The sequence below is a fragment of the Cetorhinus maximus genome, unplaced genomic scaffold (genome assembly GCF_964194155.1).
Source record: "Cetorhinus maximus unplaced genomic scaffold, sCetMax3.hap1.1 HAP1_SCAFFOLD_458, whole genome shotgun sequence".
NCBI lineage: Eukaryota > Metazoa > Chordata > Chondrichthyes > Lamniformes > Cetorhinidae > Cetorhinus > Cetorhinus maximus.
Window position 1 is genome coordinate 294,542 of NW_027596402.1, and position 11,273 is coordinate 305,814.

An 11,273-nucleotide genomic window follows, 5' to 3' on the forward strand; every position below is an offset into this window, starting at 1 on the left:
CGAGGACTACGTGCTGAGGGACGCACTAAAGCTTGGGGCAGCTGCTGCAAAAGCGCAATGGGGAAGGGCCGCTGTCTAAGACCTTTCTGCCACAGCGCACCGAGAGACTGGGAACTGTTTAGAGCCCCTCGGGCTGTACAGCTCAAAGTGAAAGCCTGTAAATGATTGTAATATTGTTTGTACTGATGCACCTGGTGATACATTTTGTTAAAGTTGAACCGGATTGTACCCTTGTAATGGTGTTTTTGAAATGGTTTGGAATGTGGTTGAAGATATTTTATGAATAAAGTATATTTTTGCAAAAAAAAAAGGTTCTCCCAGGACGATGCTAGCCCATTGCACTTCGGGTGTGCTGACGCCTGCGATGTCCCCAAATGCGGGATACTCGACTGTAAAATTTGTGGTAGTGGGGGACTGCGTTTGCGCTCTCCCCGATTCACAATTCAAAAAATAGATTTCATCATATCTTTCATTTTCTCTTCTATTTCTTGTCAGCAACCTTTTCTGAAAAAAGAAATATATAACCCCCAATGTGTGCTCTTCAAAATCTATACTGGACTGGTTATTTATCTTTTTCTTTCCTCCTCGCAAATATTATCCAACCCCCATTCTTTTCCTCCCTGTCATTATCAGCCGACAATTATTCCATCTATGCATCATTTTCGCCAGACCGTTTGTTTCGTGGCCGCCAAATTACTCGCGCCATTTTTAACCCCGCGTTTGCCCACTCAAAAATCTCTCTCAAACAACCCCCATCTAACACCCAACCCACCATCACAACAGTCCCCGCACTCCCAGCACCGCCCCACCCCCTATCTATCTGGACGTCTGTATAAATACAAACTCATATCAGCTATTAACTCATATGCATTCACCATTTTAAACATGTAGCAGCGACCCCTCACTATTTCAAACATGAACAAGCACCCTGTCCCCATGTTCATTCAAATTACCCCCCTCCGAAACGAACAGCAGCCTCCCACCCCCTCTGTATAATCTCCCCCTTAATCAGCCCCCTCTGTGACTCCTACCTTCTGAAACTCCTGCCCCCTCTCCTCATGTGTAAAGTCTTTCCCTGCCCCTTCTGCAGCTCACTTGCACTGCTGTAGGCCCATCAATTCACCTGTGATTATTCCTTGAAGGCTTAAATAGCGCAAAGCGAAGAAATAAACAGAAAGAAAACTGGAGAAAGGCAGATAGAAACCTAAACCCTCAGTAAAATGACCACCGGGAATCCCGTTTAACCGTCAGAATGATCGCACAGCCCAAAATACACGCATTGTCCCTGAATTATAACAAGATTTTAGGCAGCTTCACTTTAGGACTTTTCATTTCCTCTTGTGGGGCTCCTGTTCCTCACACACTGGAGGCTAACATGTAAGTTTTAGATTGCAAGGCTGGGCTACTTTAACCCCAGGATTTTCTTTTTGAAACTCCAGGCCCGCAGTCCAACAGGAACTGGTTAACCGGAGCCACCGAAAACCAGGGTCCCGGAGAGGAAATTAAATCTCAGGGTAAGAAACGGACACAAACTCACGTGGGCCCATGGAGCACGGCCTTGGAGAAGGTCTCAGGAAACTCCTGAAGAAGAAGAGTCCTTGTCCCAGTCTGGATCTTCAGATTGCAGGTTTCAAAATAAAAATTCTTTGAGGGGTGGGGGAGAAAATTAATTCCATTAAAACAGAGAGCAAAGAACATTTTCAAACAAAATAACGCAAGAGCCAATGAATCACTCTCAGTTACAACTCAGCAACATCCAAATACAAACAAGTCAAAGAGTTATAAAGCAGATTGAGACAGAGGGAACACACACGCACATTAAACCAGAGTGGGGACTAGCTCCGCACTCTGGAGGCGGTTTTCGGATTGGGTTCCTAGCCAGGTATATCCTGAATGAGCAGTTTGCAGACTCCACCCCTGGCATGTTGGGATGTCTCTCAATCTGCTCCCCAGGAGGCCTGTCCATTGATATGTTAATCCCAGGGCAGGACAACTTTCTGATTCTTCCTGTCCTTTGACGTGTTCATCCCAGGAAAACAATGTTTCAGCCATTTTCTGGTTAAGGTTAAAACTTTAACTCATCTTGTCGGGAATGTCACTGCAGTTCGAAATATCAAACACTAAACCCCCAACACAAGACTGTGCAAAGCATGTGGATTGTTACTGAGATTCCGTCTGTGATTTTTAGTGATGTCAGTGTGGATTGTGTAATCTGTGTGTGTGTGAGTGTTGCTGGTCCCATAATGTAACGCAAATGTCTCCTCGCAGCCTCTCAGTACGCCACTCATGGTCTCCTGGTACTTTTTGGATTGTCTGGAGAAGACATTGAAAGAATTAGAGTTAAACAATGCTAACACTAGCTGCACTGCGACGAGTATATGAGAGCTTATTCTTATCCAGGGGTGTATGTCCGCATTCAGCCCCCATTCCCACACTTGCTCCCACCATGTCGGATCTCTCAAGTGCTCTTCCATATCATTGATTAGCCTTTTACACACCGCCTGTAACACGTAATGCTGATTCCTCACCTTTCGTAAGACACCTTTCAACTTTGTCAGACTTTCGGGAAGGTTGGGAATTGGGGCCTGCTTAGGTTCGTCATAGTGTTCCAGGGCATGGTGGAGTGTGTCGGAGGGGTTGACTGAGACCTGACCCCTTTGTTGGACGTACATCATTCACGCGTGTCTGATAGTAACTGGGAGCCGGGGTTCCCTTGTATCCTGAGCGGGTGTGATGGTTTTCTCTGTGGGTAATTTCTAATATACAACCCTCCGTTCGGTTGTACCCGCATTTGTCCAGCACCCCCCCCCGTTCCAACTGGATGGGAGCTAATTGTGAGGCTACCTTTCCTCCTGCACCCGCTCAGTGATTCCCCGTGTATGCCCTCATTCTTGCATATGGCATGCATATCTATGGGGTAGTACCGGAGGGAGTCATTGTCTCAGATTAACCCAATGTTCTCCACTTGGTACTGAGGGTGTGGGCCCGTGTCTGCTGTGACTGAGGGGATTGCCCATACCTATCACGTTCATTTGGTTTGAGGTGCACTTCTGAATCACCGCATACACCCTGGTCACTCCTTTCAATGTACATGCGTCGATGACGCCTGGGTTCTTGTCCATCCCCCACAACCGGGCACTGTTGATCCAGCCCGGTACCTCCCCACTTTGGATCTGGCCCAGATTGTGTCTTAATTGCCCGATCATCCACCGGCCGTAAGCTGGCTTTTTTGGGTGCTGTCCTCTTGTCGTTCCTCCCTTTCTGTTAATTGGCTGGTGGCTTTAGCATGGGTCTCTATAACGTGTACGCTTTCCAATACAGATGCCACACTCTTGCCCCCTAGGGCCGCTGCCGTTTCACCACCCCTCGCTACTCTTATGAGCAAGCTGCCTCATGATCCCTTTAAGATTCGTGACCTCGGAGTTGATTCCTTGAATGTCGAGAGAGTTTACCAGGGAAGTCCCTGTGTTCACCCTTGTCAGTACATTGTTAACTAACTCTCTCTTCTGGTGGTGCCCTGAATCTAGTGGCTCCCGTGGCGTCGGCCGCCTGATTAATCACAGCCTTACTCAGTAATTTGTACAGTTTTCGTAGGGGCGCTTGGTTTCTGCAATACTCTGGCAGTCGCATACCTGCCAGGTTCACAATTACCTGTACAATTTCATGTTTAACATTATCATACAAGAGTTCACCGTCCGTATACAGTACCAGTCCATTCTGTGGCCCAGGGGTCATGTCTGGGCAAGATAGTCTCTGTGGTGTCGTCGTGTCCTGTGATAGCAGGGTGGTGTCGGTCCGGGGGTCCGCCGTTGCAGTCAACTCTCCGTGTTTGGCCCTCAAGATCCAATGCCAGGTATCTGTCATTCCCAAGTCTTCCTCCCCGGGACAGTGACCCCAGTTGTTGTTCTCCTGGGGTGTGAAGGTAAATTGCGAAAAATCTCTCACACACTGTAGCTTTCTCCTTTACGTCCCTCCTTGTGCACAGCCCACGGTGACCCTCCCCGTAGTTGAGGATTCCCCCTTTTGTCTTTCAGATGGCCGGTCCTCCAGATCGGGAATGAATCCTAAACCACTTGGCCTACACAGTACGGACTGCTCGTTGCCCGTTTTCCCCCCGCTGCCTGGTAATTTAGTCTTTCTTACTTACATCATACCTTTTCAGTTGCGACCAGTGTTTCCACCTAGCTTTTCCCTTCATATCGGCGCAGGCACGTGAATAATTCCGTACGGTCCAGTCCATTTTGGGGCAAAACCTGGTTGGCTAGGGGTGATTTGAACAAACACCATGTCTCCGACCTCAGCCGGTGGTGACGGGGGTCCCCCTTTTGTCCTCTCTTCTAAATCCCTGATAGCCTGTTGGTCCTTCACTTCCTGTTGTAATTCCTTTAGCTGTCCATCCAATTGCTTAATATCGTTTTTAATTTTATCTCTGATGGGTCCCATATCCTCACTTCCGGTGGCTCTGCCCTCTGGCAAGCGCATCGCCCTCCCGGTCAGCAACTCATAAAGGGGTTTATCTTAAATCCAGCATTTTTCAGTGTCCTTATGACTATCAGAGGAGAGCTCCGATGTGGCCCCTTTCCGATTCTGACGCTATTAGGATATCATCTGCATATTATAAGATTGTACTGTTGTTAGACTCTACGTCGCACGGACTCAGCTTCTCACTCGTGACCCGATGGAAGATGTTGGGGCTGTTGTGGAATCCCTGTGGGAGCCTCGCCCATGTTCACCGTCTCCCTCCCACTGTGAAAGCGAATTTATCTTGGGATTCCTGGTCCAGTGGTATCGACCAAAATCCATTGGCTACATCTAACACTGTAAATATTTTATGTTCGGGTTTTTACAATTAAAGCACACCTCGGGTTTAGGAACGGCTGCTGCAGTGGCCACCATTTCAGTGGGGTCTGTAACCTCACTGCCGACACCTTTATCTTAGTTTTCCCTATGTGGTTATCTACCCCGGTGGCCCATCTTCCTCGATCATATGTGTTCTTGTCTACTAGCCCGGGCCCGGTGTCTAGGATCGCCTGGTGGGCCCGGTGTTTAGGATCGCCTGGTGGGCCCAGGCCTGGTGTTTAGGATTGCCTGGTGGGCCAGGCTAAGGCCATCCTTGTACAATTGCATAATCTGTACATCGTCTCGGTTCAGCGCAGCACCTACAACCCTGTAGTTACAATATGCCTCAAACCTCCGATTGCCATATTCATGGGCACTCTCGCCCTTTTCTTGTTTTACTCTAGTCACTGTATTCCAATTAACTGGGGCTTGCCCTAAGTCTTGTGCCATTTCTGCTCTAAAGGCTCGGAAATCAGCTTGCTGCTGTGCCTGGTCTGCCTGGTTGTCCGGGCACCAGGGGCACATGCTCTATCTTAATTGGGGCCACGGGTTACGGGGGTGGTGATTCCCAACCCGCTTCCCGTTGTTCCTCATATCCTGCTGCTTGTTCCACCAGCCCGTTCCAATCTACATTATCTGCGTATTGTGCAGCTCCTGGTGGCTGTGGTAAAGCTGCCGAAACTGACATGAGATTTTTTGCCTGGACCAGCTCTTCATTTTGGGATTTGTTGGCCAACATTCGATTTACTTTCTTACTTAACTCTACGTGTTGTCTTAACATTAGGATCCAGGCTTCATCATCTTTGTCTTTTTTCTGATTATCCCACCATTTTCTCTGATCAGCGGGTGAGTCAAATGGGTTCCAATTGTTCTTTATCATTTTGCCTATCGATTTCTTATTTTTGTCAGCTCAATGCTGTGTCAAGGATCCCTCTGGTCCCCACTCGAGTTTGTCACCACTGGCCATCTCTGGGTAAGACGGTCGGGGTATAGTTGTTGTCAGCGGTATGGTTCTTACCCTGGGTCCTTTCTGACCGAACTCGTTACTTGCGGCTAATACCGGATGTAATTATAACAATCTATAAGACAAGCGAACTACCCCACCCTTACCACCCCTTGAACTATTGCCTGGAGCCCAGGTTTCTGATACGTGGGGCGCCTGACGGTTCCTGGATCGGGACGGAGTCGGATTTAGTATGAATAAAAATGAATTCACACTGACTCATCCCATTTCCCCGTCGGTGTCCTGCATCCTTCGGGCCCTGCTCGCAGCACCAATTGAAAGGTCCGAGGAATACTCTGGGACAAAATTTCAACACTCGGAGTCCAGATGCAATATTCAAGTGGTTCCTTTATTACACATGCAGGGAGAAAATGCTGGGAAATTCGGGCGCTTCTCCACCGAGGTTGAAATGAGCACAGTTTATATATCTTTTACTATCAGTTACAACTTAATGGTATTCGTTAGACAAAGGCCACAGCACAATGACCCCCCCGGTGGGCTGATAATTGTGTTCTTGTACAGTAATTGCAGTGCAGGGACTGGGCATTGTCCTTTTGAAGATTGCTATCAGACGGTGCGAAATGGGCTTCCCCATCTCTTGATTGAGTTATCCCGTGTCCCCGCCCGTGTGTCTCCCATTTCCTAACTGCAAATTTACAGCTGAGCCCTTTGTACAAGTTTATAGCTTTCATGTAAGGCTGCGACTGTTTGTGTATGCTTTGGTGCCTTAGCTGCTGGTCCTGGCTAGTACTTTAAAATAAATCCAAATTTTCTGCATCTTCAACGTCGATGTCCTTTTGAAGTTCAAGACTATGCTCATCACAGTTGACAACATTTTGAATCTTTGTATCAACTGCAAATGTTGAAGTCGTGCCCTGCAAACCACAGTCTAGAGCATTAATATATATCAGAAAGAGCAAGGGCCCCACAACTGACCCCTGAGGAACCCCACTACAAACCTTCCTCCAATCTGGAAAACAACCATTTATCACTACTGTTTCCTGTCACTCAACCAATTTCTTATCCAAGTGCCTACTTTCCCTTTTATTCCAGGAGCTAGAATTTTGCTCACAAGTCTGTTGTGTGGCACTGTCTCAAATGCCTTTTGAAAATCCATATACACCACATCAACAGCATTTCCTTCATCAGCCTTCTCTGTTACCTCCGCAAAACTCCAAGTTAGTTCAACATGATTTTCCCTTGATGAAGCCATGCTGACTTTCCTTAATTATCCTGCACTTGTCTAGGTGATTATTGATTTTATCCGGTACTATAGTTTCCAGAAGTTTCCCTACCACTGAGGTCAAACTGACTGGTCTGTAGTTGCCAGCTTTATCCTTGCAACCCTTTTTGAACAAGGGTGTAACATTCACAATTCTCCAGTCCTCTGGCACCTCGCCGGTGTCTAAGGAAGACTGGAAGACTCGGATGCATCTCATCCGGTCCTGGTACCTTATCTGTTTTAAGTAAAGATAGCCTTTCCAACACCACCTTCCTATCAATTGTAAATTCTTCTACTGTACCAGTTACCTCCTCTCTCACCTCGGCCTGGGTAGCATCGTCTTCCTTTGTAAAGACAGACGTTACTTGTTCAATACCTCCACTATTTCTCCAGCCTCCACGTGCAAGTCCCGTTTGTTGTCCCTAATCCGCCCTACCCTTTCTTTTACCAACCTTTCTTTTTATATACATGTTGATAGAAGACCTTGAAATTCCCTTTTATGTTCGCTGGAAGCTTCTTTTCAGGCTCTCTCCTTGCTTTTCTTATTAGTTTCTTCACTTCCCTTTTGGTCTTTCTATATTTAGCCTGATTGTCGATTGTAGTTTCCACCTGACATATGTGCACTCCTTCCATTTCAACCTCACCTCCATCTCTCATCATCCAGGGGCGTTCTGGATTTATTTGTCCGACCTTTCCCTGCAAGGGAATATACCTTGACATTGTCTACAATACTTTCTCTCTGAACATGGTCCATTGTTCAGCCACTGTCTTTTCCGCCAACATTCGATTCCAACTCACTTGACTCAGGTGCATTGTCATCTCATCGAAGTTGTCTTTCCCCCAATTAATTATCCCTGCTCTGGATTGTTCTCTGTCCTTTTCCATGGGCAATCTAAACCTTATGATACAATGATCACCGTCCCCTCGAGGCTCTCCCAGTGATATTTGACCACTTGGGCCAACTCATTGCCCAGAAGCAGGTCCAGCAGTGCCTGCCCTCTGGTTGGATTGGAAAGATGCTGCCGCCGAAAATGATCTTAAGCACATTCCAGGAACTCTGGCCCCTCTTGTCCCTTTGCACTATTCCTATCCCAGTGTGAATTTGAATAGTTGAAGTGCCCCATTACGATTACTCTATAATTCTTGCACCTCTATGAAATTACTTTGCAAATTTATCTCTCCACATCCCTTCCACTAGTTGGCGATCTATATACTACACTGATCAATGTCATTGCAACTTTTTCATTCCTTAGCTCTAGCCAGAGAGATCCTGTCCTTGACCCCTCTGGGACATCCTCTCTTTCCAGTACTGTAAAGCCACCTTTAACCAATATCGCCGCTCCCATCCACCCCCGGCCGTTTCCCCCCTTTCCTGTCTCTCCCAAACACCGAGAATATTTAATGCCCAGTCCTGCCCTTCTTTGAGCCAAACCTGTCGCATCGTGGCCCTGCCTGCTGTTTTGGGAACTCTGGCCATCATGTCAGGGTTAGGTTCCCCTCTGGAACTGGTGCTTTCCCCTCTGGATAGCTAGCTGTGTGCCTGCCGTCAGCATTGCTGACCTGGGCTTGTGGATTACTGGATGTCAGCTTTGCCTCAGCTCCTACATCTGGTTCATCTGCTGCTTATGCCTTTGTCACCAGAATCCTTTTCGACACATGGAGAATTTGTGCCACACAGTACTGCTTCTGGCAGCTGGAGATTCGCACGGTTTCCCTTCTCGGCAATGACAGTGTACAGCTTGGGGTAAAATGGTGTATCCGTTCTCCCTCAGATTCTTTTGTCTCAGCAGTATTTGATCAGACTGTCTCGTGCCCCCCCACCGCCCGCCTTCAGTGGTCTCCATAAAGCTTTGCAGCAGCCTCTGCATTTTTTCAGCATCATGATCTCAGACCTCCTGATCTACACTGATCTCCCTCAGCTCTGGCATCTTGCTGTTGCTTTGTATCCAAGTAGCAGCTCAGCTGGTCTCTTCCTGTTGTGTGTGTCTGTGTGGAGTTGTTCAGTACATGGCCACTAAGTTTTTTCAGGGTTTTAACCTCCAAATCCACTCACCCAATATTAGTTTGTTCTTTTGAGACTTTAACCATTCAGGCAACAGAACACAATCTAGTAATGTAACTCAGGAACGTTTATTAAGCACCAAAAATAAGAATTAACCAATTAGGCAGTGAATTTACTGACTTAATACAGTTTTTACTTCTCCATTCAAGCTAGGCTCACTTGCTCTCTCTCTCTCCCGTCTCTCTCCCCCTCCCCCCTCTCTTTCTCCCTCTCTCTCCCCCTCCCCCCTCTCTCTCTCCCTCTCTCTCCCCCTCCTTCCCCCTTTCCCTCTCTCTCCCCCTCCCCCCCCCTCTCTCTCTCTTTCTCCCTCTCTCTCCCCCTCCCCCCTCTCTCTCTCCCTCTCTCTCCCCCTCCTTCCCCCTCTCCCTCTCTCTCCCCCTCCCCCCTCTCTCTTTCTCCCGTCTCTCTCCCCCTCCCCCCTCTCTCCCTCTCTCTCACTCCCCCTCCCCCCCTCTCTCTCTCTCTCCCCCTCCCCCCACCTTTTCTCTATCAGTTCTGTGGTCTTCTGCTCCCAGTTCAATCTTCAAATTCATAGTGCCTGACAGCTTAAAGCTGGTGCTTTTAACTCTTTCCAAAGTACAACCCATGTGCACGATGAGTTCTATTTTTGGATTATGTTAGGAGAGTGTGGTGCCCAACACTACTGATTAACATTTAGACTCATTCACCTAAATGTTACAAATTAATTTTTAAAATAGTGAAAGTGCAAATTGGTACATAGCGTCATAGAAATTACAAAGTTACAGAAAGTACAAACAGTCTACACAAATGCATATATCAGTGCATAGAGATTACTGCTGTATTAAACTTAAGGTAACAAGGTTACCTTGAGGTCACCCCACCAGCCTCTGCATTCGAAGGATCATCCTCCGCCATTTCCGCCAACTCCAGCATGATGCCACCACCAAACACATCTTCCCTTCACCCCCCCGGTGGCATTCCGCAGGGATCGTTCCCTCCGAGACACCCTGATCCACTCCTCCATCAGCCCCAACACCTCAACCCCCTCCCACAGCACCTTCCCATGCATCCGCAGAAGGTGCAACACCTGTCCCTTTACTTCCCCTCTCCTCACCGTCCAAGGGCCCATACACTCCTTTCAAGTGAAGCAGCATTTCACTTGCACTTCCCTCAATTTAGTCTACTGCATTCACTTCTCCCAATGGGAGAGACCAAACGCAGACTGGGTGACAGCTTGGAGGAACACCTCCGGCCTGTCTGCAAGTATGACCCAGACCTCCCTGTCGCTTGCCATTTCAACACTCCACCCTGCTCTCATGCCCGTCCTTGGCTTGCTGCATTGTTCCAGTGAAGCTCAACGCAAACTGGAGGAACAGCACCTCATCTTCCGACCAGGTACTTTACAGCCTTCCGGACTGAATATTGAGTTCAACAACTTTAGATCATGAACTCTCTCCTCCATCCCCACCCCCTTTCCGATTCCCCTTTTTCCAGTAATTTATATGTATTTTTCTTTTCCCACCTATTTCTATTATTTTTCAATGTATTTCCATCCATTGTTTTATCTCTACCTTTTAGCCTATTTCGATCCCTTCCCCCCACCCCACCCCCACTAGGGCTATCTGTACCTTGCTCGTCCTGCTTTCTACCCTTAATGTCACCATTAGCACATTTCTTAGCTAATATCACCACCGTGAACACCTCTTTGGCCTTTTGTCTATGACATCTTTTGGCAATCTCCACCTATCACTGGTCCTTTATCCAGCTCTACCTGTCCCACCTCCCCTTAAACCAGCTTATATTTCACTTCTTTTCTATTTTTTCTTAGTTCTGGTGAAGAGTCATACAGACTTGAAACGTTAACTGTGCTCCTCTCCGCAGATGCTGTCAGACCTGCTGAGTTCCTCCAGGTATTTTTGTTTTTGTTTTGGATTTCCAGCATCTGCAATTTTTTGCTTTTATCTTAAGGTAACAAGGTACAGGTACAAGATATAGACTAATATATCACAGGTTCATAAAGAATAAAAGTCACAGGAACTACACAGCTACAAAAACCGATTACAGAACTTCACTAAATTTACAGAGACGAGGATGGTTATATATTTACAACACTCCCAGTTTAAAAAGACTAAGCTGGTTCTGATTAATTGTTTAGAACCTTGCAGTTGTTTTACTTCACACAATAA

General features: G+C 47.2%; 1 non-coding gene across 1 annotated transcript; it reads left to right on the forward strand.

The window, feature by feature from the left end:
• The first annotated feature begins 272 nt into the window (after nucleotides 1-272).
• On the forward strand, nucleotides 273-435 carry LOC144673766 (U1 spliceosomal RNA). The gene has a single exon (XR_013574415.1). It is a non-coding gene; the product is annotated as a U1 spliceosomal RNA (small nuclear RNA).
• The last annotated feature ends 10,838 nt before the right edge of the window (nucleotides 436-11,273 follow it).